General features: G+C 37.3%; 1 protein-coding gene and 1 pseudogene across 16 annotated transcripts in view; one reads left to right on the top strand and one right to left on the bottom strand.

Moving 5' to 3' along the window:
* The window catches only part of PEAK1 (pseudopodium enriched atypical kinase 1), a 292,413-nt gene that overhangs the window by 70,550 nt on the left and 196,821 nt on the right, over positions 1 to 25,042 (bottom strand). Inside the window, exon 1 of one of the 16 annotated variants that reach the window (XM_032175616.2) lies at positions 9,714 to 9,739. The exons of the other annotated variants lie outside the window; for them this stretch is intronic. The gene's annotated coding sequence lies outside the window, so the exon portion shown is untranslated. Of the gene's footprint in view, positions 1 to 9,713; positions 9,740 to 25,042 lie in introns of those variants that run through there. 16 annotated transcript variants of the gene reach the window in all.
* LOC116482282 (non-histone chromosomal protein HMG-14-like) lies at positions 13,125 to 13,685 on the top strand (annotated as a pseudogene).

Genomic DNA, 25,042 nt, shown 5'->3' with positions numbered 1-25,042 from the left:
GACCTGTTCTAATAAATAAGTTGGAATTATTTTCATAATGGTTGTAAATACATAACTTAAAATGCAGTCAAAGAATACTTCTCACACTGGAATCCTGGATGTGTTTTCAAGGGTCTATGAGTTCTCCAAAAGAGCTGAATATTAAACTGAAAGTAAAGCTTACATCTAAAATAAACTAATGTAAACACAGGCAGGATCATTGCAATGGCCATATTAACTAAGTACAGCAATATAATCTCCAGGACTCCAAATACCTTTCTGTTTCTAATTTGAGCTGGCACCAAGCACACTACTTTAACTGTAAGAAATAATGAGAAAAGAAAGGCTCACTTAACATATAGATGATACAGTTCTACCAAGTAAAGACCAAAATGACATAATAGTGCAGCCACTGTGTATTGTACCAATCTTGAATTTTCAATACCCTAGAAAGAAATGTGGCATAAGACAGCCAATGGTAATGAAAACTGCAAAGAACTAGGGTGGCTGGCAGCTCCTTACCCACATAGTAAGCAGCAATTTAGTTTCTGCAAAACTTCACCTATTATATTAAATTGTTGTTAATTTGCATTTCATTAGTTTTGCAGGGTTTTTTTGTACTTAACTTTCAAATTTGTTTTATAGCTAAATGACAAATATAAGCATAAAGAATTTATACCTAACTTTATGTTTTTTGTATTTAAGTAAAATTATAATAATGTACGTCAACACTGAGAGAGCATAGCTATTTTTTTCAGTTAAAAGGAGGTCTATAAATTACCAAAGTTTGAAAAGTAGTGCTTAACAACAATAATCTCTTATGTCAGGTAAGCATTCCTCTTGTGATCTTATTCACATTACTAATTTGCTAAGAATCTGTTAAAGGAGTATAATAACTATCTATCGTCAACAAAGCTCTTGTGAAAATGAATTAAGATAAAATATATAAAGTGCCTAACTCGAAGGCTGATTCATAGTAAGCACTTAATAAATATTAGTTCTTTTCTCCTTTTATTAAATTTCTATATCCAGCAGAGGCCAGGAAGGGGTATGATCCCTCTAATCCCCTCCACACATATCCACACCCCATCTTGACATACCAATTGGGCACTTGGGAAGCTATTTCTATGGGAACACTGTTACCTATGCTTAGGTTAGACTTCAGTTATCACGGATGATTTAACTGAAAGTTTTAGCTGCCTTGTAAACCTATTTAAGACTTATTGCTTCTACAGGGAAAACATACTCCAAGTTCTGAGCAAGTGACTTGCAAGGAAACTTTAGCATTCCATCTTGGACTTGTGTTTTGCATCAGTTTCAAGAGATGCTGTCAGATTCTACCAGGAAGGAGTTGCTGAGCAATAAGGTAATGTGATACTATTGTGCTTTAAGAATTCAGGTGGAAATGGAAAGAATATATTGACAGGAGGCAAGGTGAAAGGTAATGTAGTTGTTTCAACTAGTATAATACTAGTCCAGAGAAGGCCCCAAACTAATATAGTGGCAGTGGGAATTAATAAGCAGGGGCTGATGTGAGAGGCTAAATTGATAATTTTTATCAACCAGTGGGATAATAAGAGTGACTAAAGATGACCCTGAGGTCTGTCTACATCAAAACCCAGGATCAGTTTCCCAGAGATATACTGAAATGTGGGCAATCAAGCTAGCACCAACTGCACTACTTTAACTGTAGAAAATCATGAGACAGATGATGTCCGAATGGAAATAACAAATATATTCTAAAACAAAGTGTGTGATTTAAAATTCTTCCCATTGAGAGAAGTCGAATCTCTGAATAGACCAATAACAGGTTCTGAAATTGTGGCAATAATCAATAGCTTACCAACCAAAAAGAGTCCAGGACCTGATGGATTCACAGCCGAATTCTACCAGAGGTACAAGGAGGAACTGGTACCATTCCTTCGGAAACTATTCCAATCAATAGAAAAAGAGGGAATCCTCCCTAACACATTTTATGAAGCCAGCATCATCCTGATACCAAAGCCAGGCAGAGACACAACCAAAAAAGAGAATTTTAGACCAATATCCTTGATGAACATTGATGCAAAAATCCTCAATAAAATACTGGCAAACCGAATCCAGCAGCACATCAAAAAGCTTATACACCATGATCAAGTGGGCTTCATCCCTGGGATGCAAGGCTGGTTCAACATACGCAAATCAATAAATGTAATCCAGCATATAAACAGAACCAAAGACAAAAACCACATGATTATCTCAATAGATGCAGAAAAGGCTTTTGACAAAATTCAACAACCCTTCATGCTAAAAACTCTCAATAAATTAGGTATTGATGGGACGTATCTCAAAATAATAAGAGCTATATACGACAAACCCACAGCCAATATCATACTGAATGGGCAAAAACTGGAAGCATTCCCTCTGAAAACTGGCACAAGACAGGGATGCCCTCTCTCACCGCTCCTATTCAACATAGTGCTGGAAGTTCTGGCCAGAGCAATCAGGCAGGAGAAGGAAATAAAGGGTATTCAAATAGGAAAAGAGGAAGTCAAACTGTCCCTGTTTGCAGATGACATGATTGTATATCTAGAAAATCCCATTGTCTCAGCCCAAAATCTCCTTAAGCTGATTAGCAACTTCAGCAAAGTCTCAGGATACAAAATCAATGCACAAAAATCACAAGCATTCTTGTACACCAATCACAGACAAACAGAGAGCCAAATCATGAGTGAACTCCCATTCACAATTGCTTCCAAGAGAATAAAATACCTAGGAATCCAACTTACAAGGGATGTGAAGGACCTCTTCAAGGAGAACTACAAACCACTGCTCAATGAAATCAAAGAGGATACAAACAAATGGAAGAACATTCCATGCTCATGGGTTGGAAGAATCAATATCGTGAAAATGGCCATACTGCCCAAAGTAATTTATAGATTCAATGCCATCCCCATCAAGCTACCAATGACTTTCTTCACAGAATTGGAAAAAACTACTTTAAAGTTCATATGGAACCAAAAAAGAGCCCGCATTGCCAAGTCAATCCTAAGCCAAAAGAACAAAGCTGGAGGCATCACGCTACCTGACTTCAAACTATACTACAAGGCTACAGTAACCAAAACAGCATGGTACTGGTACCACAACAGAGATATAGATCAATGGAACAGAACAGAGCCCTCAGAAATGATGCCGCATATCTACAACTATTTGATCTTTGACAAACCTGACAAAAACAAGAAATGGGGAAAGGATTCCCTATTTAATAAATGGTGCTGGGAAAACTGGCTAGCCATATGTAGAAAGCTGAAACTGGATCCCTTCCTTACACCTTATACAAAAATTAATTCAAGATGGATTAAAGACTTAAATGTTAGACCTAAAACCATTAAAATCCTACAAGAAAACCTAGGCAATACCATTCAGGTCATAGGCGTGGGCAAGGACTTCATGTCTAAAACACCAAAAGCAATGGCAACAAAAGCCAAAATTGACAAATGGGATCTCATTAAACTAAAGAGCTTCTGCACAGCAAAAGAAACTACCATCAGAGTGAACAGGCAACCTACAGAATGGGAGAAAATTTTTGCAACCTACTCATCTGACAAAGGGCTGATATCCAGAATCTACAATGAACTCAAACAAATTTACAAGAAAAAAACAAACAACCCCATCAAAAAGTGGGCAAAGGACATGAACAGACACTTCTCAAAAGAAGACATTTATGCAGCCAGAAAACACATGAAGAAATGCTCATCATCACTGGCCATCAGAGAAATGCAAATCAAAACCACAGTGAGATACCATCTCACACCAGTTAGAATGGCCATCATTAAAAAATCAGGAAACAACAGGTGCTGGAGAGGATGTGGAGAAATAGGAACACTTTTACACTGTTGATGGGACTGTAAACTAGTTCAACCATTGTGGAAGTCAGTGTGGCGATTCCTCAGGGATCTAGAACTAGAAATACCATTTGACCCAGCCATCCCATTACTGGGTATATACCCACAGGAGTATAAATCATGCTGCTATAAAGACACATGCACACGTATGTTTATTGCGGCACTATTCACAATAGCAAAGACTTGGAACCAACCCAAATGTCCAACAACAATAGACTGGATTAAGAAAATGTGGCACATATACACCATGGAATACTATGCAGCCATAAAAAATGATGAGTTCGTGTCCTTTGTAGGGACATGGATGAAACTGGAAAACATCATTCTCAGTAAACTATCGCAAGGACAAAAAACCAAACACCGCATGTTCTCACTCATAGGTGGGAATTGAACAATGAGAACTCATGGACACAGGAAGGGGAACATCACATTCCGGGTACTGTTGTGGGGTGGGGGGTGGGGGGGGCGGGGACAGCATTAGGAGATATACCTAATGCTAAATGACGAGCTAATGGGTGCAGGAAATCAACATGGCACATGGATACATATGTAACAAACCTGCACATTGTGCACATGTACCCTAAAACCTAAAGTATAATAAAATAAAAAAATAAAATAAAATAAAATAAAATAAAATAAAATTCTTCCCATTGAGAAATATCCAGATCTTTAATAACTATTTACTTATGTAAACTTGACTCTAAACCTTGACTGCAAGTGGTTTAGTGAGAGCAATAAAGAAGATGCAGGATGCTGAGGTGGATGGGGGAGAAAATGAAAAAGGCAAAGTGACAACTCTTTAGTTAGCTTTATTTTATTACAGAATAAAGTTAGAAAAATGAGACTTGGGTTTAGTAACTGAAGTCATGAGGCCAGTGATGGACCATGAAGGATGGGAACCGTGACCAGGGCATTCGAGAACTCCAGATGTGCATGAGCACATGACAATAGGTTTCCACAGGACTGTTCTCAAAAAAACAGCAGAAGCTCAGACTCTGGGGAGTTACTGGATATTAACATATAAGGAGACCACAGTCTGACAGAGGAAAAACTAAACTATCCTCCAATAAAACTATGCTGGGTCTTAATTCTCCTCATCAGTGAGATATCTACCTGTGGTTTGTATCACTGGACTACTAAAGTGAGCCCAAACACCTCCCAATGGAAAGTGAGAGGTGGAATGCCAGCCATTCTTGAAGACGTGCTGGGCCCCTGGCCCTTGTGGGTGCCAAAGCACTAGGAGTATTTCCATTCCTATCGTAACAACTCACCAATTAGGAGAACCCTCAGAGGCACAAAACAATACTCAAGGCCATTGCTAATAAGATATGTAAAAACAGACAACTTACTCAAACTCCCTAGGCCGAATGGTCCTTATCTTTTTTTTAAAATGAAAAAAAATTCTTTATATTACACATGTAATCAGAAAATAAAAATATGCAAAAAGCAAATGAAGAAACCCCCAAATCTGACTATATATTCTTCTGTGTCTTTTTTCTGTACACAGATCAAGGTGTATACGCACAGACACACAGATATATTTGACAGAATGAACATGCTGTTGGGTAGCAACAGTACCTTTAAAGTCTTTCCCCAAATTTCCAATCTATTCAAAACATTATATACATGCAAATTTGGGTTAAAATACCATTTTGAATTACTCAAACAAATTTAACAAGAGACAAATGAAGTTGGAGTCAGAGATCTTTAATAACCTGAAACAAAAATAATTCTCACATATAATAAGAAACACCTCTTCTCTATGGATACAGTTATCTGGCAAGATTACCTATTCAGGATACAGCTGAAAACTAGACAAAGTAGGAAAGCACCTTTTATAGTTTCATTTATAGACTCATTTTACATACAAATTTAATTTGATCAGCTTAAATTAGTTTTATTGATCTTGTTTGTACAGAAATAAAGGTGAATGCTCTACTTATAATTTAATGAATTATAGCTGTCTCTCTCAGGCTGCCTTATTTGTATATCCCCTATCCACTTTACTATGAAACAAATGAGACTTTAATGTTAATTTGTTTGAGTGGAGATACGTGTCCACCGCTCTTTTAAAAAAGGTACCCAAATGTCCTTTCCGCAATTACCCTTTTAAAAAGACTGTTGGCCAGGCGTGGTGGCTCACTTGAGGTCACGAGTTCGAGACCAGCCTGGCCAACATGGCGAAACCCCGTCTCTACTAAAAATACAAAAATTAGCTGTGCATAGTGGTGTGCGCTTGTAATCCCAGCTACTGGGGAAGCTGAGGTGGGAGAATTGCTCGAAACTGGAAGTCAGAGGTTGCACTGAGCAGAGATTGCACCACTGCACTCCAGCCTGGGTGACAGAGTGACACTCTATCTCAAAATAAAATAAAATAAAATAAAATAAAATAAAATAAAATAAAATAAAATAACTCTCTAGCCATCTCTTCTGTGATCTTGTCTATTCCCAAATATTTAAGGGTGGAATAACTTTCCAGAGTTTGCCATATAACATATACTTTATAACCTATATTCCAGAATTATACCTCTTGCTTCTGTCATCTGAAGCTCCAGACTTCGGCTACCTACTAGACCTTTCCAAACACAACTAATTACATCTTTCCACCAAAACACAGTATGCTCAACCTTTTTCTAGGTACTGTAACAGTAAATGGTATCAAAACATTGGCAGACATTCAGACTGGGTCAACTCTAGACTTCTCCTGGTCCTTCTCATGCTATATCCAATCAATTGTCAGGTTTTGTCTTTCCTAATCTGTCCTCTCCCTTTGACCCATCTAGCTGTAACTTGAGTCCTGGATTTTCATTGCTCTTTGTCTGAAATACTGAGATAGTATATTTTGTGTCCCAATTCCTCTAAAATACAGCTCCTTACTACTTTAACTCTTCATAAAGCCATTAATTGTTCTCAGTTGTGTATATTATACATTTAAACTCCTTAGAATAAAATTTAATGCTCTTTGTGATCTGCTACTGACTTACCATTTTTTAAAGTAGCCATTATCTCCTCCATGTCCACTCATATAACAATTGTTAAAAATCCTATAGCTCTTCTGATCCTCTAGTCAAATTTTAATTCCCCTGTGAAGTCTCGCATCCTCCTCTTAGAATTAACTGCTGCCTTCCCCAAATTCCCATCATATGGCTTTTGCATACCTTACTCCACTCCCCGACCCCCACTAGTCTTAGCTCCTTGAGTGCAGGAGATATATCTTATTCAGTCTTGGCACTGTATGTTTCTTGAACAGATGAATAAATGATGCTCTGCTATCCGGTTTCATAGACCAAAATAACTTAGAAGGAGACAGCAGCATTCAGATAGAAGTGGCAAGTGACAACTGACTATCTGACAGCAAAGGGGGAGAAAGAAAAATACAAGAACCAAACTTAAGAACTGAAAAAGCTTTTCCAGGTGGGCAAATAGCCCTATATCCCTTAAGGGCATCATCATATTTTAGAATAGCACTGTAATTGATGTTGACACCAATTATAGCAAGATAGTAAGAAAATATTAAATTATGTTTGGTGTTCTGTGTTCAAGAAGGGAAGAAAACAACTAAAATGTGAAATGTATTTTGGAAAGATTTTCATACAGCTTATTTTATTTACTATAAGTTTAATTATAAAATAATTACTCTTTATAGAAAACTATACAAATAAAGACAGAGAAAAAAAGCACCCTAAATCTTAGTATGCATTTTAAAAACAATTTAGGTCACATAAGCACCAAATGATTATTCAAACTAAAAATATTTTAATGCTTAAAGAGCTCAAACCCACAGTTACCCAGAAACTTTGGCCAACTAGAATTCATTCTTTCAAAGGAACATAGAGAGCTAAAATTTTACTGTATCATTAAAGTTATTAACCCAACTCTCCTGTCTTAACTAGTGACTGGAAAATGATGAGGTGGGGAGAAGATGAGGAAGTGGGGAACAATAACAAAAGATAAAAAATAGAAGGTGAGAGAAAAAGAAAGGAACCCAAAATAAATAAAAGGTAGGAGGACAATCAAGACAAGTGAGAGGAAGAATAGAAAAACAGAGAGAAAGCATAATATCTGAGCAGACACATTCAGAAAAAGGACAGCTCTTCTTTCATTTTCCCCTCTCTTGACTTCTTTTGTTCTAATTGACTTCAGGCTGATGTGTGTAACCTGAGATGCATGCTGAATTCCAATGAAGTCCTCCTACATGTATACTTTATACCAAAACAATTCAGTTAAAAGGATTTTAATTGGTGTGCACCATTCCCTGCAATTTCAACATTTTAAAAATGAATAGTCTCGCTAAGTACCAGATGGTGACATGTACTAATTAATCAGGCCTATTCAATGAATGAGCATATTAAAATGAATGCACCTATTAGACATGTGTTGCCGACGCTCCATCTTGAGGAAGCCTCCCCTCAAATGAGTGCCCACGGAAGGTGCAGATTTACTGTGCAATACTCACAAGTGTCTTCTGCAATTATTTGCAGTAGCAATGCCATCATTCTTGTGTCTCCCTCCAGATCACTCAATATTTCATGCTAAGCAGCTGGTGAGCCTTGCTATCCCTGTATAATCTGTTTAACCTTCATAAGCAAGAGCCAGCTAAATATTGGGTCTATAGTGTTTCTACTAAAGAGAAGATCTTACAAACTCATCAAGGTCATTTGTTAAATGGACAATGGGTGAAGGACAGATCAAATGAGGCTCTTGATCCAACTCCCTTCCTCCTCAATTTGTCTGTCAGTCAGTGAAAGCCTGAGCACTGCTAGCTGAAGGAATAAAATAGTGCAAATGGCAATCCTGCATGACAGGCTGCCATGCTCTGATTTTCCTCAAATGTTGTTAGCATTGGAGAGAAAGGTATATAATAACCTATTGGTAGGTCTCAAAATCCTACTAGGTACTCTTTTTTGAATGTGACAGAAATCTTAGAAGTCATTAGTTTTCTTAGCTCCTCAAACTCATCACTCTTCTATTTTATACTATCTTGGATCAACATAACTTCAAATGTATTCTAATAGTAGGAAATTCCCCAAATCTCTCTAAATTTACTGAGAAACACTGGTTTCTTATTTGTTGAAGGCACTGAAAACTGAGCAGCTGATTAGGTAGGGAGACAGCAAGGCATACATAAAACATGGGCTTTGGAGAAAAAAGGGGTGTTGTGAGACATGCATGTTAACTGGTACACAGCAAGCACTAACAAATGTTAGTGTTTTCCCCCAGATAATAGCAAATGGTAGGAAAAATAATCAACTTGGAGGGAAACATTACTGAATAATAGCCTAAATACGATTACTTTTAGAGAAACTGAGAGGTTATAATAGAAAATGTGATTTTTTGGTATACTTTAAAAATTAAAGACAATATACTTTAACCTTCTAAGACAGCTTAATTAATTAATTAACTAATTTACAGACAGGGTCTCACTCTGTCACTCAGGCTGGAGTGTAATGGTGTGATCATGGCTCACTTGCAGCCTCGACCTCCCCAGGGTCAGGTGATCCTCTCACCTCAGCCTCCTGAGTAGCTGGGACTACAGGTGTCTGCCACCATGCCTGGCTAATTTTTTTTTTTTTTTTTTTTTTTTTTGTAGAGACGGGGTTTTGTCACATTTCCCAGGCTAGTCTCGAACTCCTGGGCTCAAGTGATCCACCTGCCTTGGCCTCCCATAGTGCTGGGATTACAGGCATGAGCCACCATGCCCAGACTAAAACAGCTTGGAAGACAGAATTTTGAGACATTTGTGCTTGTTTCTGATGCATAGCAAGAGATATTGCTTAAAACTAGAATATCACTCAAAAGAATGCTTAGGGAAGTGTAGCCAATGACAGAAACAACAAAATTTGTAGTTACCAGAAAAGCCTCCTTCATGACAAAGGCCATTTTATTACTTTCCTTGGGATCTTGCCTAAAAACAAGAGGTGAAATTTATATATTATCCAAACAGAATTTAATTAATTTGGACATAATTGAAAGTCCAAAATAGCAAGAACATATTCATCAAGAGGTTTCTATGCAATGATTAAATAATCTTTTGAAAGTTTCTGTTACTTTGATCTAATAATTTTTGGTAGATTTCTGTTATTTTTAAATTTTTGGTTCTACCTTTACCTTTTTTCTACCTTAAATAATATTATGATACAGTATCTAGCATAGAAGTAGGTTTTTATAAGAGTCTTGTGTTCTGAGATAAGACAAAACCCAGGAAAACAAGACATCAAAACCAAGTGTAATTCCTAGCCCAAACATTTAAAAGAAACCATGTTAGGGAACTAAGAACTCTGACAAACTGAAAGGAAAGCAATGATTTATAATAATCTAAGTAGACTAAGACAATTTTCAGACTACAGTTGACCCTTGAACAACATGGGTTTGAACTGCGCAGTTCAACTTACATATGGATTTTTTCAATAAATATATTGGAAAATTTTATGGTGATTTGTGACAATTTGATAAAACTCACAGACAAACCATGTAACCTAGAAATATTAAAAAAATTATGAAAGATACGTCATGAATACATAAAATATATGGATAGTATATTTATCATTTACTATCATTGAGTATATACAAATCTATTATAAAAAGTTAAAATTTATCAAAACTTAAATATGAGAGAAATGTAAACAAATGTAAAGATGTAGTATTAAATAACTGCATAAGTATATCAATAACCACATATTATAATACATACTATACTACTGTAATAATTTTGTAGCCACCTTCTGTTGCTACTGAGGTATGCTCAAGTATTGTATCTGCTTAAAAGGCCATGTGATGCTAATCATCTCCACATGAACAGTTCATCTCTCCAATAAATTGTGTATTATAGTAAAAAGTGATTTCTTGAGGTTCTTGTGTATTTATCACATCATGCTTATTTTTAGTGCAATGCTGTAAACCTTAAATAACACCACAGGACCCATATGAAATGCCACCAGTGATGCTGGAGGTGCTCCCAAGAAGCAGAGAAAAGTCATTACACTTTAAGAAAAAGCGGAATTGCTGGTTATGTACTGTAGTTTGAGGTCTGTAGCTTTAACTGAGCACCATTGCAAGATAAATGAATCTAGCCTAAGGACTAGTATAAAAAAAAGAAAATGAAGTTCACGAGCCATCAATGCAGCAATGCTAGCAGGCATGAAAATCTTGCACTTTTTGAGAAATACCTTTTTGTATCATATTGAAAACAGCATTTATATGGGTGCAAGATTGCTATAAGAAAGGTATACTTATATAGACTGTAATATTATTCAAGAAAAAGTGAGGTCATTATATGACAACTTAAAGCAAAGGAAAGGTGAAGGAGCTAGAGAATTTAATGTCAGCAAAGGATGGTTTGATAATTCTAGAAAAAGATTTGGCTTAAAAAATGTCAAGATAACAGGAGAAGCAGCTTCTGCCAACCAAGAGGCAGCAGATAAATTCCTAGATGCTATTAAGAAAATCACTGAGGAAGGATATCTGCCTGAGCAGGCTTTTAGTGCAAATGAAAGTGCCCTATTTTGGGTGGAGGGGGAAGCCACAAAGAACATTTATTTCATCTATTTGTATGGAAGAGAAGTAAGCACCAGGATTTAAGGCAGGAAGGGATAGGCTAACTCGACTGTTTTGCACAAATGTGGTCAGATTTATGATTGGGACTATCCCTATCTATAAAGCTAGTAATCCCCAAGTCTTGAAGAGAAATGATAAGCCCCAGCTGCCACTCTTGTTTATACAGCAAGAAGGTCTGAATGAGAACCCTTTTTCTGGATTGGTTCCATCAATGCTTTGTTCCTGAAGTCAGAAAGTACTTTGCCAGTAAGAGACTGCCTTTTAAAGTTCATTTGGTATTAGGCAATGTCCCTGGCCACCCAGAATACCATGAGTTCAACACTGTAGATATCGAAGTGGTCTACTCACCATCAAACACAATGTCTCTAATTCAGCCTCTAGATCAGGGGGCCATAGGACCTTTAAGGCTTATCATACAAAGTTCCATGTGGAAAGGACTGCCAACATTGTGAAAGAGAGCTCTGATAGAGAGAACACCATGAAAGTCTGGAAGGATTAAACTGTTGAAGATGACATTGTTGTTACAGAAAAAGTTGGGAAAGCCATCAAGCCCAAAACAATAAATTCCTCTGGAAAAGTCTGTGTCCACATGTTGTACATGACTTCACAGGATTTATGACAGAGTTAATTGAAGAAATCATGAAAGAGACTGCGGATATGGCAAAAATGATGTAAAGTGTGTGTGTGTAAAAGGTGTCCAGATATGGCTCTTGGAGACACTGAAGAGCTAATATACCTCACATCAGAAGAATTTACGGAAGATGACTTGATGGAGATGACTGCTTCCAAACCAGTGCCAGACAATGAAGATGAAGATGTAGAAGAAGCAGTGCCAGAAAACAGATTGAGGTTAGACAATCCGGTAGAAGGATTCTGACAATTCAAGACTGCTTTTGACTTCTTTTACAACATGGACCCTTCTCTATGATACAGGCACTAAACTAAAGTAAACAATGGAAGAAAGATTGGTACTGTATAGAAACATTTTTAGAGAAATAAAATAGCAAAAAAATTCAGACAAATTACAATAATGTTATATGGCAAACTCTGGAAATTACAATAAAGTTACATCAAGTGGGCCTATCTTTCCTGCCATATAACATATACTTTATAACCTATATTCCAGAATTATACCTCTTGCTTCTGTCATCTGAAGCTCCAGACTTCGGCTACCTACTAGACCTTTCCAAACACAACTAATTACATCTTTCCACCAAAACACAGTATGCTCAACCTTTTTCTAGGTACTGTAACAGTAAATGGTATCAAAACATTGGCAGACATTCAGACTGGGTCAACTCTAGACTTCTCCTGGTCCTTCTCATGCTATATCCAATCAATTGTCAGGTTTTGTCTTTCCTAATCTGTCCTCTCCCTTTGACCCACCTAGCTATAACTTGAGTCCTGGATTTTCATTGCTCTTTGTCTGAAATACTGAGATAGTATATTTTGTGTCCCAATTCCTCTAAAATACAGCTCCTTACTACTTTAACTCTTCATAAAGCCATTAATTGTTCTCAGTTGTGTATATTATACATTTAAACTCCTTAGAATAAAATTTAATGCTCTTTGTGATCTGCTACTGACTTACCATTTTTTAAGCTTGGGTGGTGAGAGGAGCAGCAGTGTCCAGGCAGCCCAGCTTCACAAAGGCTCTCATTGTGCCGCAGCCTGCAGGCACCAGGTCATACCCTCCCCACTGCCAAGATGCCCAAGAGGAAAGTCAGCTCAGCCAAATAGGCACTGAAAGAAGAGCCCAAGCAGATTGGCCTGGTGGTCAGCTAAATCTGCTCCTGCAAAAGTGGAAAGGAAGCTAATCCCAGCACTTTGGGAGGCCGAGGCAGGTGAATCACGAGGTCAGGAGTTTGAGACCAGCCTGGCAACATGGTGAAACCCCGTCTCTTCTAAAAATACAAAATATTAGCTTGGAGTAGTGGCGGGCACCTGTAATCCCAGCTACTCAGGAGGCTGAGGCAGGAGAATTGCTTGAACCCTGGAGGCAGAGGTTGTAGTAAGCCGAGATTGTGCCACTGCACTCCAGCCCCGGCAACGGAGTGAGACTCTGTCTAAAAAAAAAAAGGCAGCAGGAAAGGACAAATCTTCAGACTAAAAAGTTCAAAAAAAGGGAAAAGGGGAACAAAGGGAAAACAGGCCAAAGTGGCTAATCAAGAAACTAAAGAAGATTTACGTGTAGAAAATGGAAAGACTAAAACCGAGGTGTGTCCAGCCTTTGATGAAGCCAGAAAGAAAGAAGCCAAGTCTGATTAATATAACATGTCTTATCAGTGGTCACTATTTCTCTTCTTGTACAATCCAGAGGAATATTTTTATCAACTATTTTGTAAGTGCAAGTTTTTTTTAGTAGCTCTAGACACATTTTCAAGAAGCATGGAATCCCATGTCATCCCATTTTTTTTTTTAAGATCAAATGCCTTTTTTTTTTTTTTAAAGAAGATAAATAATTTGCTGGTTAGTTTTTGGTATAACAGAAGATGGTGTGGGATACTGAGTTATGGGAGGCTCTGACTGTCTTGGGTTTCAGCTTAACATTCCATAGATGAAGGGTCAGTTTTAGGATATAGTTACATCCTATAATACAAAGCATACTAACTGGCAATATGGAGCCACAGTCCTGCATTTAATCTCTTGAATATTTTAAATTACTTCTATTCCCATGTTGTTTTATAGCAGAATTGATTCCTAAAGAAAAATACTCCTTGCTCACAGCTCTCCTTATCAGAATTGTGTGCACTCTGTAACATCTTTGGTTGTGGCAGTCCTGTTTCCCCTAATAACTGTTAATGTGCTGTGAAAGACGAAAACTTTGAGTATGTAGTGTATATGCTATTAAATTGTGAATTGGTAGGACGTATGTAACAGCTTATGAACACGTGAAGATGCTTGATAGCCGGTACTTGATAGCCATGTAAGGAAACTCTGCCTCCAAATTTTAAGCTGGAAAGTCACTGGAATAACTTTAAAAAAGAACTGCAACACATAAGCTTTTTAGATTCTTGGTATGTATGTTAAGAATTGTGTACAAATTGAGATATCTGTGGACTGATCCTCAACACAACCAACAAAATCTCAATTATGAAAGAAAAAATGCTCACAGTAGTTTTATTCATAATTGCTAAAACTTGAAGCAAGGAAAGTGAATGGATAAACTGTGGTATACCCATACAACAAATACTATCTAATGACAAAAATGAGTTACCAAGCCAAGAAAAGACAAAGACATAGAAGAATCTTAGATGCACATTATTAAGTGAAAGAGGCCAATCAATCTGAAAAGGCTAGATATTGTATGATTCTAAATATATGACATTCTGGAAAAATGCAAAACCGAATGTTGAGATAGTAAAAAGATCAGTGGTTGCCAGGAATAAGGGGGAACGGAGGAATGAATAGGTGGAGCAGAGGGGAATTTTAGGGCAGTGAAACTATTCTATACGATACTATAATGGTGGATACATTACACAGTTGTCATTATACATTTGTCAAACCTCATAGAATGTACAACAAAAAGAGAAAATCCTAATGTAAACTATGGACTTTGGTTGATAAAGGGGTTCTAACAAGGAAACCATGTTTTACATTTCCAGTTAGGCTTCCAATTTTTCTTTCAAGACTCTCACAGTGCTCCTGCTCAGCTCCAGGCTCATACAGGTCTAGGAACAGGTTGGGCTAAAAACGGATCCATGCGACTCTGAAATAAGGGACAAGGCTCTGAGTGTGGCTTTTCCCCAAGACTTTCAACAGAGTTGGTGAGAAAATCCAACATTAAGCAAACTGTGCTTTGCATCTGCCTGTCAACTTAAATCTGTTGCTTTTATCTTTACAGCTACTATACACTGTGCTTCAAATACTACTATATATGACACATCTTTAATTCAATACAATAATCTTGAGGGGCAGTAACTATCATCATTTTAGTACATTTTAATAAAATGGTAGATTGAAGATATTCAATTCCTTGCCCAATGCTATACCACTTTTAAGTAGTATGCTGGGATTTGAACCCAGGCCTGACTCATTACAAAGTCCCACTCAACTCTATGCAATCATGCTGTTTCTATAATCTTTGGTAACCACATATCTTCTCTAGTTTCTGATCTCAGGACATCCCATTCCTCTCTGTACTTGACCACTCCCTTCTCCAGAGTCACTAGTATCTTTGGGAAAACGATACCGTCACTCTCAGTATTGTTTCCACAGGACTTATATCAGTGAGGCCAGCAACTTCCTCTTAGGGTGAATATGATGCTCATCTTTTCCTCTACTTTCTTAATTACAATGCTTACATTAACTAGAAGAACTATGAATTCTAGGCAATGTTGTATAGGGAAAAAACACCGTTCTTCCTGCCAAAGTAAAAAATCTAGGAAAATGACACAAAAAAACCAATCTTCTATTTAGAATAAAACAATATAAAATGATGGGTTATAAAACAGCTAAAGCCTAATGTGTGAAATGTGTGAAAATATCTGGTTTTGGTAAGACAGAAATATTTAACTGTAGAGAACTAACTCACTGGTGAAAAACTGAAAGAATGGCCTAAGAAAAATTGGAAGTCATGACCAATTATTAAATAATAATATTTGTCTTTACCGCCTCCATTACTGCTTTGTATAGCAGCAATAAAACATAGATGTTATCTAAAGGGCTTCTTTCCATTGTACTAATTTTTGAAGGACTATCTCCAGTCTGTTCTTAACTATTTTTGGAAATTAGGAAAGATTTGTCTACAGACTAGCAAGTAAACTGACAGTATAGATTCAACTACTTACTGGCATAATGGAAAGCCAGGAAATGAGTGTTGAAAAAAGTTCTATACAAAGAAAAGTGAAACTAGATCTAAAAAAGTCTAGTCTAAGATAACCCTTTTATGTCTCTTTTTTAATATAAAAGAAAAAAATTGTTTGTGACATATAAGAGAGGATACAGAAAGTCCAAGATTTCCATATATGTACCTTCAGCTATTGAGTCTAAACACTAGCAAACAGAGATTTTCAAAGTAACCCGAATGAAGTCAAGACACTGCATCCATTTTATCCTGGGCTTATTTCTTTATCCTTCAGGAAAAGATGTCTTTTATACCAGAAACTATCAAACAAGCTAACAGATGGCAAGGGCACTGAATCAAGTCTAATTTGGGTTGAATTCAAATTTGATTATCTAGAGACATGAAAGCAATATACCTATATTAGCATCAGATGCCTAATGCTGATAAAAATGTTATGGAAGTATGATACAGCAGAGAGCTTTCTGGACTTAAAAGATCCCTTTGGGCTAACTAGTTAGAAAACTCTGGCAAAGTCACAAATTCCTTCTGCCTCAGGATCCTTTACCTGCACAATGGGATGATAATAACTGGTCTTCCTTTCTGTGAGATGCTGAGAGGATACAATGGAATATTTTTTAAATTTTTTCTTCACTGGGTGTGGTAGGCAGAATAATGACCCCACAAAGACGTCCAAATCCCCAGAACTTGTGAAATTGTTACCTTATATGGATTCTCCCTTAGAGCCTTCTGAAGGAATGCAGCCCTGCCAAAACCTTGATTCTAGCCCAGTGAAACTTATTTTAGATTTCTGGCCTCCTGAACGCCAAGATAATGTATTGTTTTAAACAATTACATTTATGACAATTTGTTATAGCAGTAATAAGAAACTAACACATTGAGTTTGGTCTCAGCTCTGACACTTTCCCTTTCTATGTATCCCTGGGCCAGTTATTTTGTCTTTGAACTTTAGTTTCCTCATCTGTCAAATAAGAATTAACAATAGCAACTACCAGTTGTTACAGAGATCAAATAGAATAACTAAGTGCTATAGTATAAGTGATTAAAAATGGTAACTATCCTTATATTTATTTCTTATGTTATACTAAGGCAATATAATGCAATTATTTTTACACAACCTACATTCAACTTATAGTTCCCATATATACCAGAGATGTATATTAAAGCTTCTATCGCTAAAGTTATTGGTAATATATTGATGTACAAGTCATTAGTTTGTTCTTGCAGATCATAAAGTTGAAGTTCTTTTAGATCTCAAAGTTCCCAAAGGGAAGAAGCAATATATACATAATTCATTTGAGACCCAGGATTTTAAATCCAGTAAAAAGTCCATTTTAAATCCAGTAAAAAGTCAAGACTCTGCACTGATTTTGTCCTTAGATTACCTCCATATCCTTCAGGAAAAAGTGTCTTTTAAACCAGAAAACTTTAGATGACCAAAGATAAAATTTAAATAGGAATCTGAAGGAATAGGAAGAGAAATCATTGATTAAGAAAATAAATTCAGGCTGGGCGCAGTGGCTCACGCCTGTAATCCCAACACTTTGGGAGGCAGAGGTGGGCAGATCACCTGAGGTCAGGAGTTTGAGACCAGACTGGCCAACATGGTGAAACCCCATCTCTAGTAAAAATACAAAAATCAGCCAGGTGTGATGACAGGTACCTGTAATCCCAGCTACTCGGGAGGCTGAGGCAGGAGAATCGCTTAAACCTGGGAGGTGGAGGTTGCAGTGAACTGAGGTTTCACCAATGCATTCTGGCCTTGTGTGCTCAGGGCGACAGAGGAAGTCTCTGTCTCAAAAAACAAAAACAAAAACAAAAACAAAAAAAATTCACAAGTTTAATGATTTGGTTTTTTAGCAATATTCAGCTAGTTTATGTCAGGAATGATTATCTCCAGGGTTTTCTACTTCTAGATCTGTGCTATTTTATTACAGTAGTGATCAGCAAACTACGTCCCATGGGTAAAATCTGGTCTGCCATCTCTTTTTCGTAAATAAAGTTTTATTAAAACAGGCAAACACATCCATTCACATACCGCCTATAGCTGCTTTTGTGCTACAAAGGCAAACTGAGTAGTTGCAACAGAGACTATGCCTTGTAAAACCTAAAGTACTTAAAATTGGTCCATACACAAGAAGTATACTGTCCCTAGTGTTATAGCATATTACTTCTCAAGGCATGTAAGCTTATTTTATCTTATAAGGTGTTTCAAAACAATAGATTTTTAAAATAAACTTTCAGCAAAGTATTAAGGTTACACAAATAAAGGAACACTGTGGCTTGATGTACCATATAGTATTAAATATGGATGAAATTCTGGGTAGTACAGGTTCTATGGCTCCACTAAGATACTATGGAGGTGAGTTCAATTCTGGCTAAATAATGTTGATTTATTAACAGCAAAATTATTCAGCATACAAATGCTGAGCAAAATAAAATAATGACTTATGACTGCTATAATTATTATTCAATAAAAGTGACTGTAGGCCGGGCACAGCGGCTCGTGCCTGTAATCCCAGCACTTTGGGAGGCCGAGGTGGGTGGATCATCTGAGGTCAGGAGTTTGAGACCAGCCTGGCCAACGTGGTGAAATCCTGTCTGTACTAAAAATACAAACATTAGCCAGGCATGGTGGCAGGCATCTGTAATCTCAGCTACTCGGGAGGCTGAGGCAGGAGAATCGCTTGAACCCGAGAGGCAGAGGTTGCAGTGAGCCGAGATCGTGCCATTGCACTCCAGCCTGGGAGAAAAGAGCGAAACTCCATCTCAAAAAAAAAAAAAAAAAAAAATGACTGTAAAGATGTTTGATCATAATTTATATTCAAAATTGATCATAATTAAAAATGCAAAATATTGTTTCCTTCTCTGGTGTTTTCATAAAACATTTATTCATTATTATTTACTGAGTTCCTCATCTTATCCTTTTATAAGACTCACACATTATGTTTTCTTATGATCAAGTATGGGAAAGAACTAATAACTATTGGATACGAAGATGTTCTAGAAGCTAAAATATATAATCACTGAATTTTCAAAATAAACTTATAAAGAAAGATTTTTCATTTCCATTTTATAGATGAAGAAACAGACTCAGGGAAAGTGAACATTCCCTCCAAGGTTAAGCTATTAAAGCCATTAGGGTGGCTGAGCTGGGAATTCAGCCCAGGTTTTTTAGTGACCAAGGTTCTCTTTTTAGTACTTTTCCTAGTTCATAATATCTCAGATTCAATGACCTCTTTGGTATATTTGGTATAGAAAAGGTGGTCCAGTTAACTACTTGTTCAAGTTATTTGGATTTAAAGCTCCTTTCGAGAAAATAAAAAATTAGCCTTGCTTACTTGGGGAAGTGGAATAGCCCTAACTTTGGGAAAAAAGGTAAGTCAGTCTCCTAAATTTTAAAATAAATATAAACTCTGCTATTTATACAATTGTGTCATCTAAAGCACATGGATCTCCTCTGGACTCAACAAGACAAAATACAGACATACCAGAGACTCATAAGAGAATCTGATAAAATTTTATTCAATCAATTTTCTTTCTAAAGTTTGCTTGTTCCTAGTCAACAGAAGCCAAAGGACATTTTATTTATCTGCTCCCTTCACTAAACTCTATACTTGTATGCAGGTCATCTATAAACAGCAAACCAGGACAATGTTATCTCAAAAGTCCTATGAAAAAGTCATAAATTCATTCAGATTTAATGTTATGAGCCTGGCTTTTTATAAAGAGTGATATGAGAAACATCTCATCAGAGAGCATTTCTAGCTCTTTTAAAAAATCCCAGCCTGAGATATCTGAATTCTTATACCTGATGTCCCTTATATAAGGATCAATGTAATACCTCCTAAAGTTCAGTGTTAGTAAAAGTGAATTTTTCATTTATTAGCAATAAACATCTTTTTAAAGGAACACATAAGCTTGAAAGCTGAAAAAAAATCTTTTGAATAAAGAAAATTCTGAAAGATCATAATTCCCTAAGCTGAATGTATTCTGAAAGCAGTATGTTTGCAGTCAGAAAAGACTGAAATCCAATTAACTGGAACTCTTCATTAACTGGAATAATGTTCTATGCAATGCTTTCGAGAAAAGGAAATAGAAAAAGACATACAAAAATCAGGCTTTGGGAGAATCAAGGTAAAATAAAAAATGGTCCCTATACACAAAGAAATTAGCCTAGTAGGGGAGCAGAAATATATAAATAAAATGACAAAACACAGAAAATGATAATTAGGACCCTAAGATTTACAGATAAAGAGTTCTGGGAGTTCCGAGATCATTTCTACATGGCTTCCAGTGGAAAAAATAAAGGTTTTGAAAACAGGTGGCAGCCAGACACAGTGGCTCATGACTGTAATCCCAGCACTTTGGGAGGCTGAGGTGGGTGGATCACAAAGACAGGAGTTCAAGACCAGCCTGGCCAAGATGGTGAAACCCCATCTCTACCAAAACTACAAAAATTGGCCAAGTGTGGTAGCGGTTGCCTGTAATTCCATCTACTCGGGCAGCTGAGGCAGGAGAATCGATTGAACCTAGGTGGCAGAGGGTGCAGTGAGCCGAGATTGCACCACTGCACTCCAGCCTGGGCGACAGAGTGAGACTCTGTCTCAAAAAAACAAAAACAAAAAATAGGTGGCACAAACCTGGGCTTACATGATGAACAGGATTTATTTATTTTCCTTCTTGTTTATTAAGACATTATTTACATACAATAAAATTCACCAATTTTAAGTGTACAGTTTGATAATTTTTGTCATTTGTATACAATTGTATAACCAACATAACAATGAAGATATAGAACAATTCCCTCACTCAAAAAAAGTGTCCTTGTGTCCCTTTACACTTGATCCCTTCTCCCTAACTCCTGGCCTCAATAACCACTTTAATCTGCTGTCAGTCACTATTGCTATTCCTTTTCTAGAATTTCATATAAATAGAATTATATACTACATAGTAGTCATGTTTGACTTGCCTCACTTACCATGTTGTTTTTGAGATACACTAATCTTGTGTGTATCACTATTTCGCTCCTTTTTATGGCTACTATGATTCCATGGAATGGATACACCACAATGTATTCTTCACCAGTTTTCAGCTGTCATGAATAATACTATTATAAACATTCGTGAACACATTCCTGGATGGGCATGTGTTTTCATTTCAGTTGGGTAAATACCTTTGTATCAGTCCATTCTCACACCTCTATAAAGACATACCCAACGGCCGGGCGCAGTGGCTCATGCTTGTAATCCCAGCACTTTGGGAGGCCGAGGCGGGCGGATCACGAGGTCAGGAGATTGAGACCACGGTGAAACCCTGTCTCTACTAAAAATACAAAAAAAAAAAAAAAATTAGCCGGGCGTGGTGGCGGGCGCCTGTAGTCCCAGCTACTCGGAGAGGCTGAGGCAGGAGAATGGCGTGAACCCGGGAGGCGGAGCTTGCAGTGAGCCGAGATTGCGCCACTGCACTCCAGCCTGGGCGACAGAGCGAGACTCCGTCTCAAAAAAAAAAAAAAAAAAAAAAAAGACATACCCAAGACTGGGTAATTTATAAAGAAAAGAGGTTTAGGCCGGGCGCTGTAGCTCATGTCTGTAATCCCAGTACTTTGGGAAGCTGAGATGGGCAGATCACGAGGTCAGGAGATCGAGACCATCCTGGCTAACACAGTGAAACCTCGTCTCTACTAAAAATACAACAACAAAAAAAATTAGCCCGGCATGGTGGCAGGCACCTGTAGTCCCAGCTACTCAGGAGGCTGAGGCAGAAGAATGGTGTGAACCCAGGAGGCGGAGCTTGCAGTGAGCCAAGATCGCACCACTACACTCCAGCCTAGGCAACAGAGCGAGACTCTGTCTCCAAAAAAAAAAAAAGAAAAGAGGTTTAATTGGCTTATAGTTCTGCAGGCTGTACAGGTTTCTGTTTCTAGGGAGGCCTCAGGAAACTTACAACCATGGCAGAAGGCAAAAGGGAAGAAAGCACATATTCATATGGCCAGCAGGAGAGAGAGAAGTGAAGAGGAAGGTGTCACACACTTTACAACAACCAGATCTCTCATGAGAACTCTATCATGAGAATGGCAATGGGGGAGTCCTCCGGCCTCATGATTCAATCACCTCCCACCAGGCCTCTAACACTGGGAATTACAATTCGACAAGAGAATTGGGTGGGGGACACAGAACCAACCATATCAACCTTAAAATGGAATTGCTAGGTCAAATGGTGAGTGGCTTAACTTTATATGGTATTACCATATTGTTTTTCAAAGCTGTGTACCATTTTTGCATTCCCACTTGAGATATATGAGAATTCCAATTGCTCCATAAGCTCATCAACACTTGGCATTGTTGGTCTTTTGCTAAAATTCACATTTGTCAGATAAGTGATGTTAAGCATCTCCCCATGTGCTTACTGACCATTCGTGTATTTACTGTGAAGTTCATGTTCAAGTCATTTGCCCATTTTAAATTGGGTTTGCTTACTGAGTTGTAAAACTTCTTCATGTATTCTAGATACAAGATCTTTATCACACAGGCTTTGCAAAAATTTTCTCCCAGTTTGTGGATTGCCTTTTTAATTGTCTTTTAAAAAGCTAGTTCCTAATTCTGATAAAGTATAGCTATCCCTCAGTGTCTGTGGGGGATTGGTTCTGGGACCCCTGTGGATGCTCAAGTCCTTTGTATGAAATGGTATAGTAATTGCATATAACCTATGCACATTCTCTTGTATACTTTAAATTATCTCTAGATTACTTATAATACCTAATACAATGTAAATAATTGTTACACCGCATTGCTCAGGGAATGACAAAAGTCTGTACATGTTCAGTACAGACACAACCAACCTTTTTAAGAAAAATATTTTCGATCTGTGGTTGGTTGGTTGAATCTACAGATGCAGAATCCATGGCTATAGAAGGCCCACTGGACATTTAAATGATAACTTCTTTTAGTTTGTGCTTTTGATTATCTTTTTCTTTTTTTGAGATGGAGTCTCATTATGTTGCCCCTGCACCTAGCCAATGATCTTTTAAAGAAATCTTTGCCTAGTATGTGTAACAAACACATTTCCCTATGGTTTCATGTACAAGTTTAATTGCTTTAATTGTTACCTTTAGATTTATGATCCATTTTGAGATATATTTTATATTTATATTTATTTTTGTCAATACCAGACTGTTTTGATTACTACAGCTTTACGGTAAATCTTGAAATCAAGTAGTTTGTCTTCCAACTTTATCAAAATTGTTTTAGCTATTCTAGGCTGTTTATCTTCCCATATAAATCTAAAAGAAGCTTGTCCATATCTTCAAAATACCTGTTGTAATTCTGATTGGAACTGCAGTAAATTTATGTCTATTTGAGGAGGACTGCCATCTTAACAATTTTTGAGTCCTCTGATCAATGAAACAGTACACTGCTCCATTTATTTAGGTCTTCTTTAATTTCTCTTTGGAATGTTTTATATTTTTCAGTGTATAAGTCTTTAATACGAGGGATCTTCGAAAAGCTCATGGAAAATGTGTATTATGGAAAAACTGCATGGATTTCAAAATTTTTCTGCACCAAATAAACTCATACTAAGTTGTGATAGCATGTCTGAATAGGATCTAGTTTGAGGTGTTAAGAAGAATAAGTCGTCAGTTTGAAAAGAGTCCCTATCAGAGAAACATTAATTCTGCTAAAATTGAAGCAAGAACAAACATCAACTTTATAGTAAAGCTTGGGTGGAAGCATGGTGAAGTAACTGATGCCTTATGAAAGTTTATGGGGTCAATGCCCCAAAGAAATCAGTAGTTTACAAATGGATAACTTCTTTTAAGAAGCGACAACACGATGTTGAAGATAAAGCCTGCACTGGTGGTCCATTCGCACTAATTTGTGAGGAAAAAATTAATCTTGTTCTGCCCTAATTGAAAAGGACTCATGATTAGCAGCAGAAACAATAGCCAATACCATAGACATCTAATTAGTTCAGCTTACACAATTCTGACTGAAAAATTAAAGTTGAGCAAACTTTCCACTCAACGGGGGCCAAAACCATTACTCCTAGATCAGCTGTGGACAAGAGCAGAGATTTTAATGGAAATTTTAAACAAGTAGGATTGAGATCCTGAAGCGTTTCTTCGAAGAATTGTACAGGAGATGAAATATGGCTTTACCAGTATGATCTTAAAGACAAAGTACAGGCAGGGTGCGGGGGCTCACACCTGTAATCTCAGCACCTTGGGAGGCTGAGGCAGATCATTTGAGTCTAGGAGTTCAAGATCAGCCTGGGCAACACAGGGAGACCTGGCCTGTACAAAAAAAGAAAAAAAGAGCTGGGCATGGTGGCATGCACCTGCAGTCTCAGCTGCTCAGGAGGCTGAGGTGGGAGGATCACTTGAGTATGAGATGTCGAGATGGCAATGAGCTGTGCCACTGTACTCCAGCCTGGGTGACCAAGAGAGACCCCGTCTCAAAAAAAAAAAAAAAAAAAGGGCAGGTTGTGAGGAGCACAAAGTACAGTCGAAGCAATGGCTACCAAGACATGGAAATGGTCCATTCAAAGCAAAAGTGGACTGGTAGACAGCAAAGGTCATGACAACAGTTTTTTGGGATTCTCAAGGCATTTTGCTTATTGACTTTCTGGAGGGCAAAAGAATGATAATATCTGATTATTATGAGAGTGTTTTGAGAAAGTTAGCCAAAGCTTTAGCAGAAAAATGCTTGGGAAAGCTTCACCAGAGAGTCCTCCATCACAGCAACGTTCCTGGTTCATTCTTCTCATTAAACAAGAGTAATGTTTTGACAGTTTTCATTAGGCATCTACCTCATAGTTCTGG

Source organism: Hylobates moloch, unplaced genomic scaffold (assembly GCF_009828535.3).
Source record: "Hylobates moloch isolate HMO894 unplaced genomic scaffold, HMol_V3 SCAFFOLD_14, whole genome shotgun sequence".
Classification (NCBI taxonomy): domain Eukaryota; kingdom Metazoa; phylum Chordata; class Mammalia; order Primates; family Hylobatidae; genus Hylobates; species Hylobates moloch.
The sequence above is the reverse complement of the archived record's forward strand: the minus strand, read 5'-3'. Positions and strand labels throughout refer to the sequence as shown.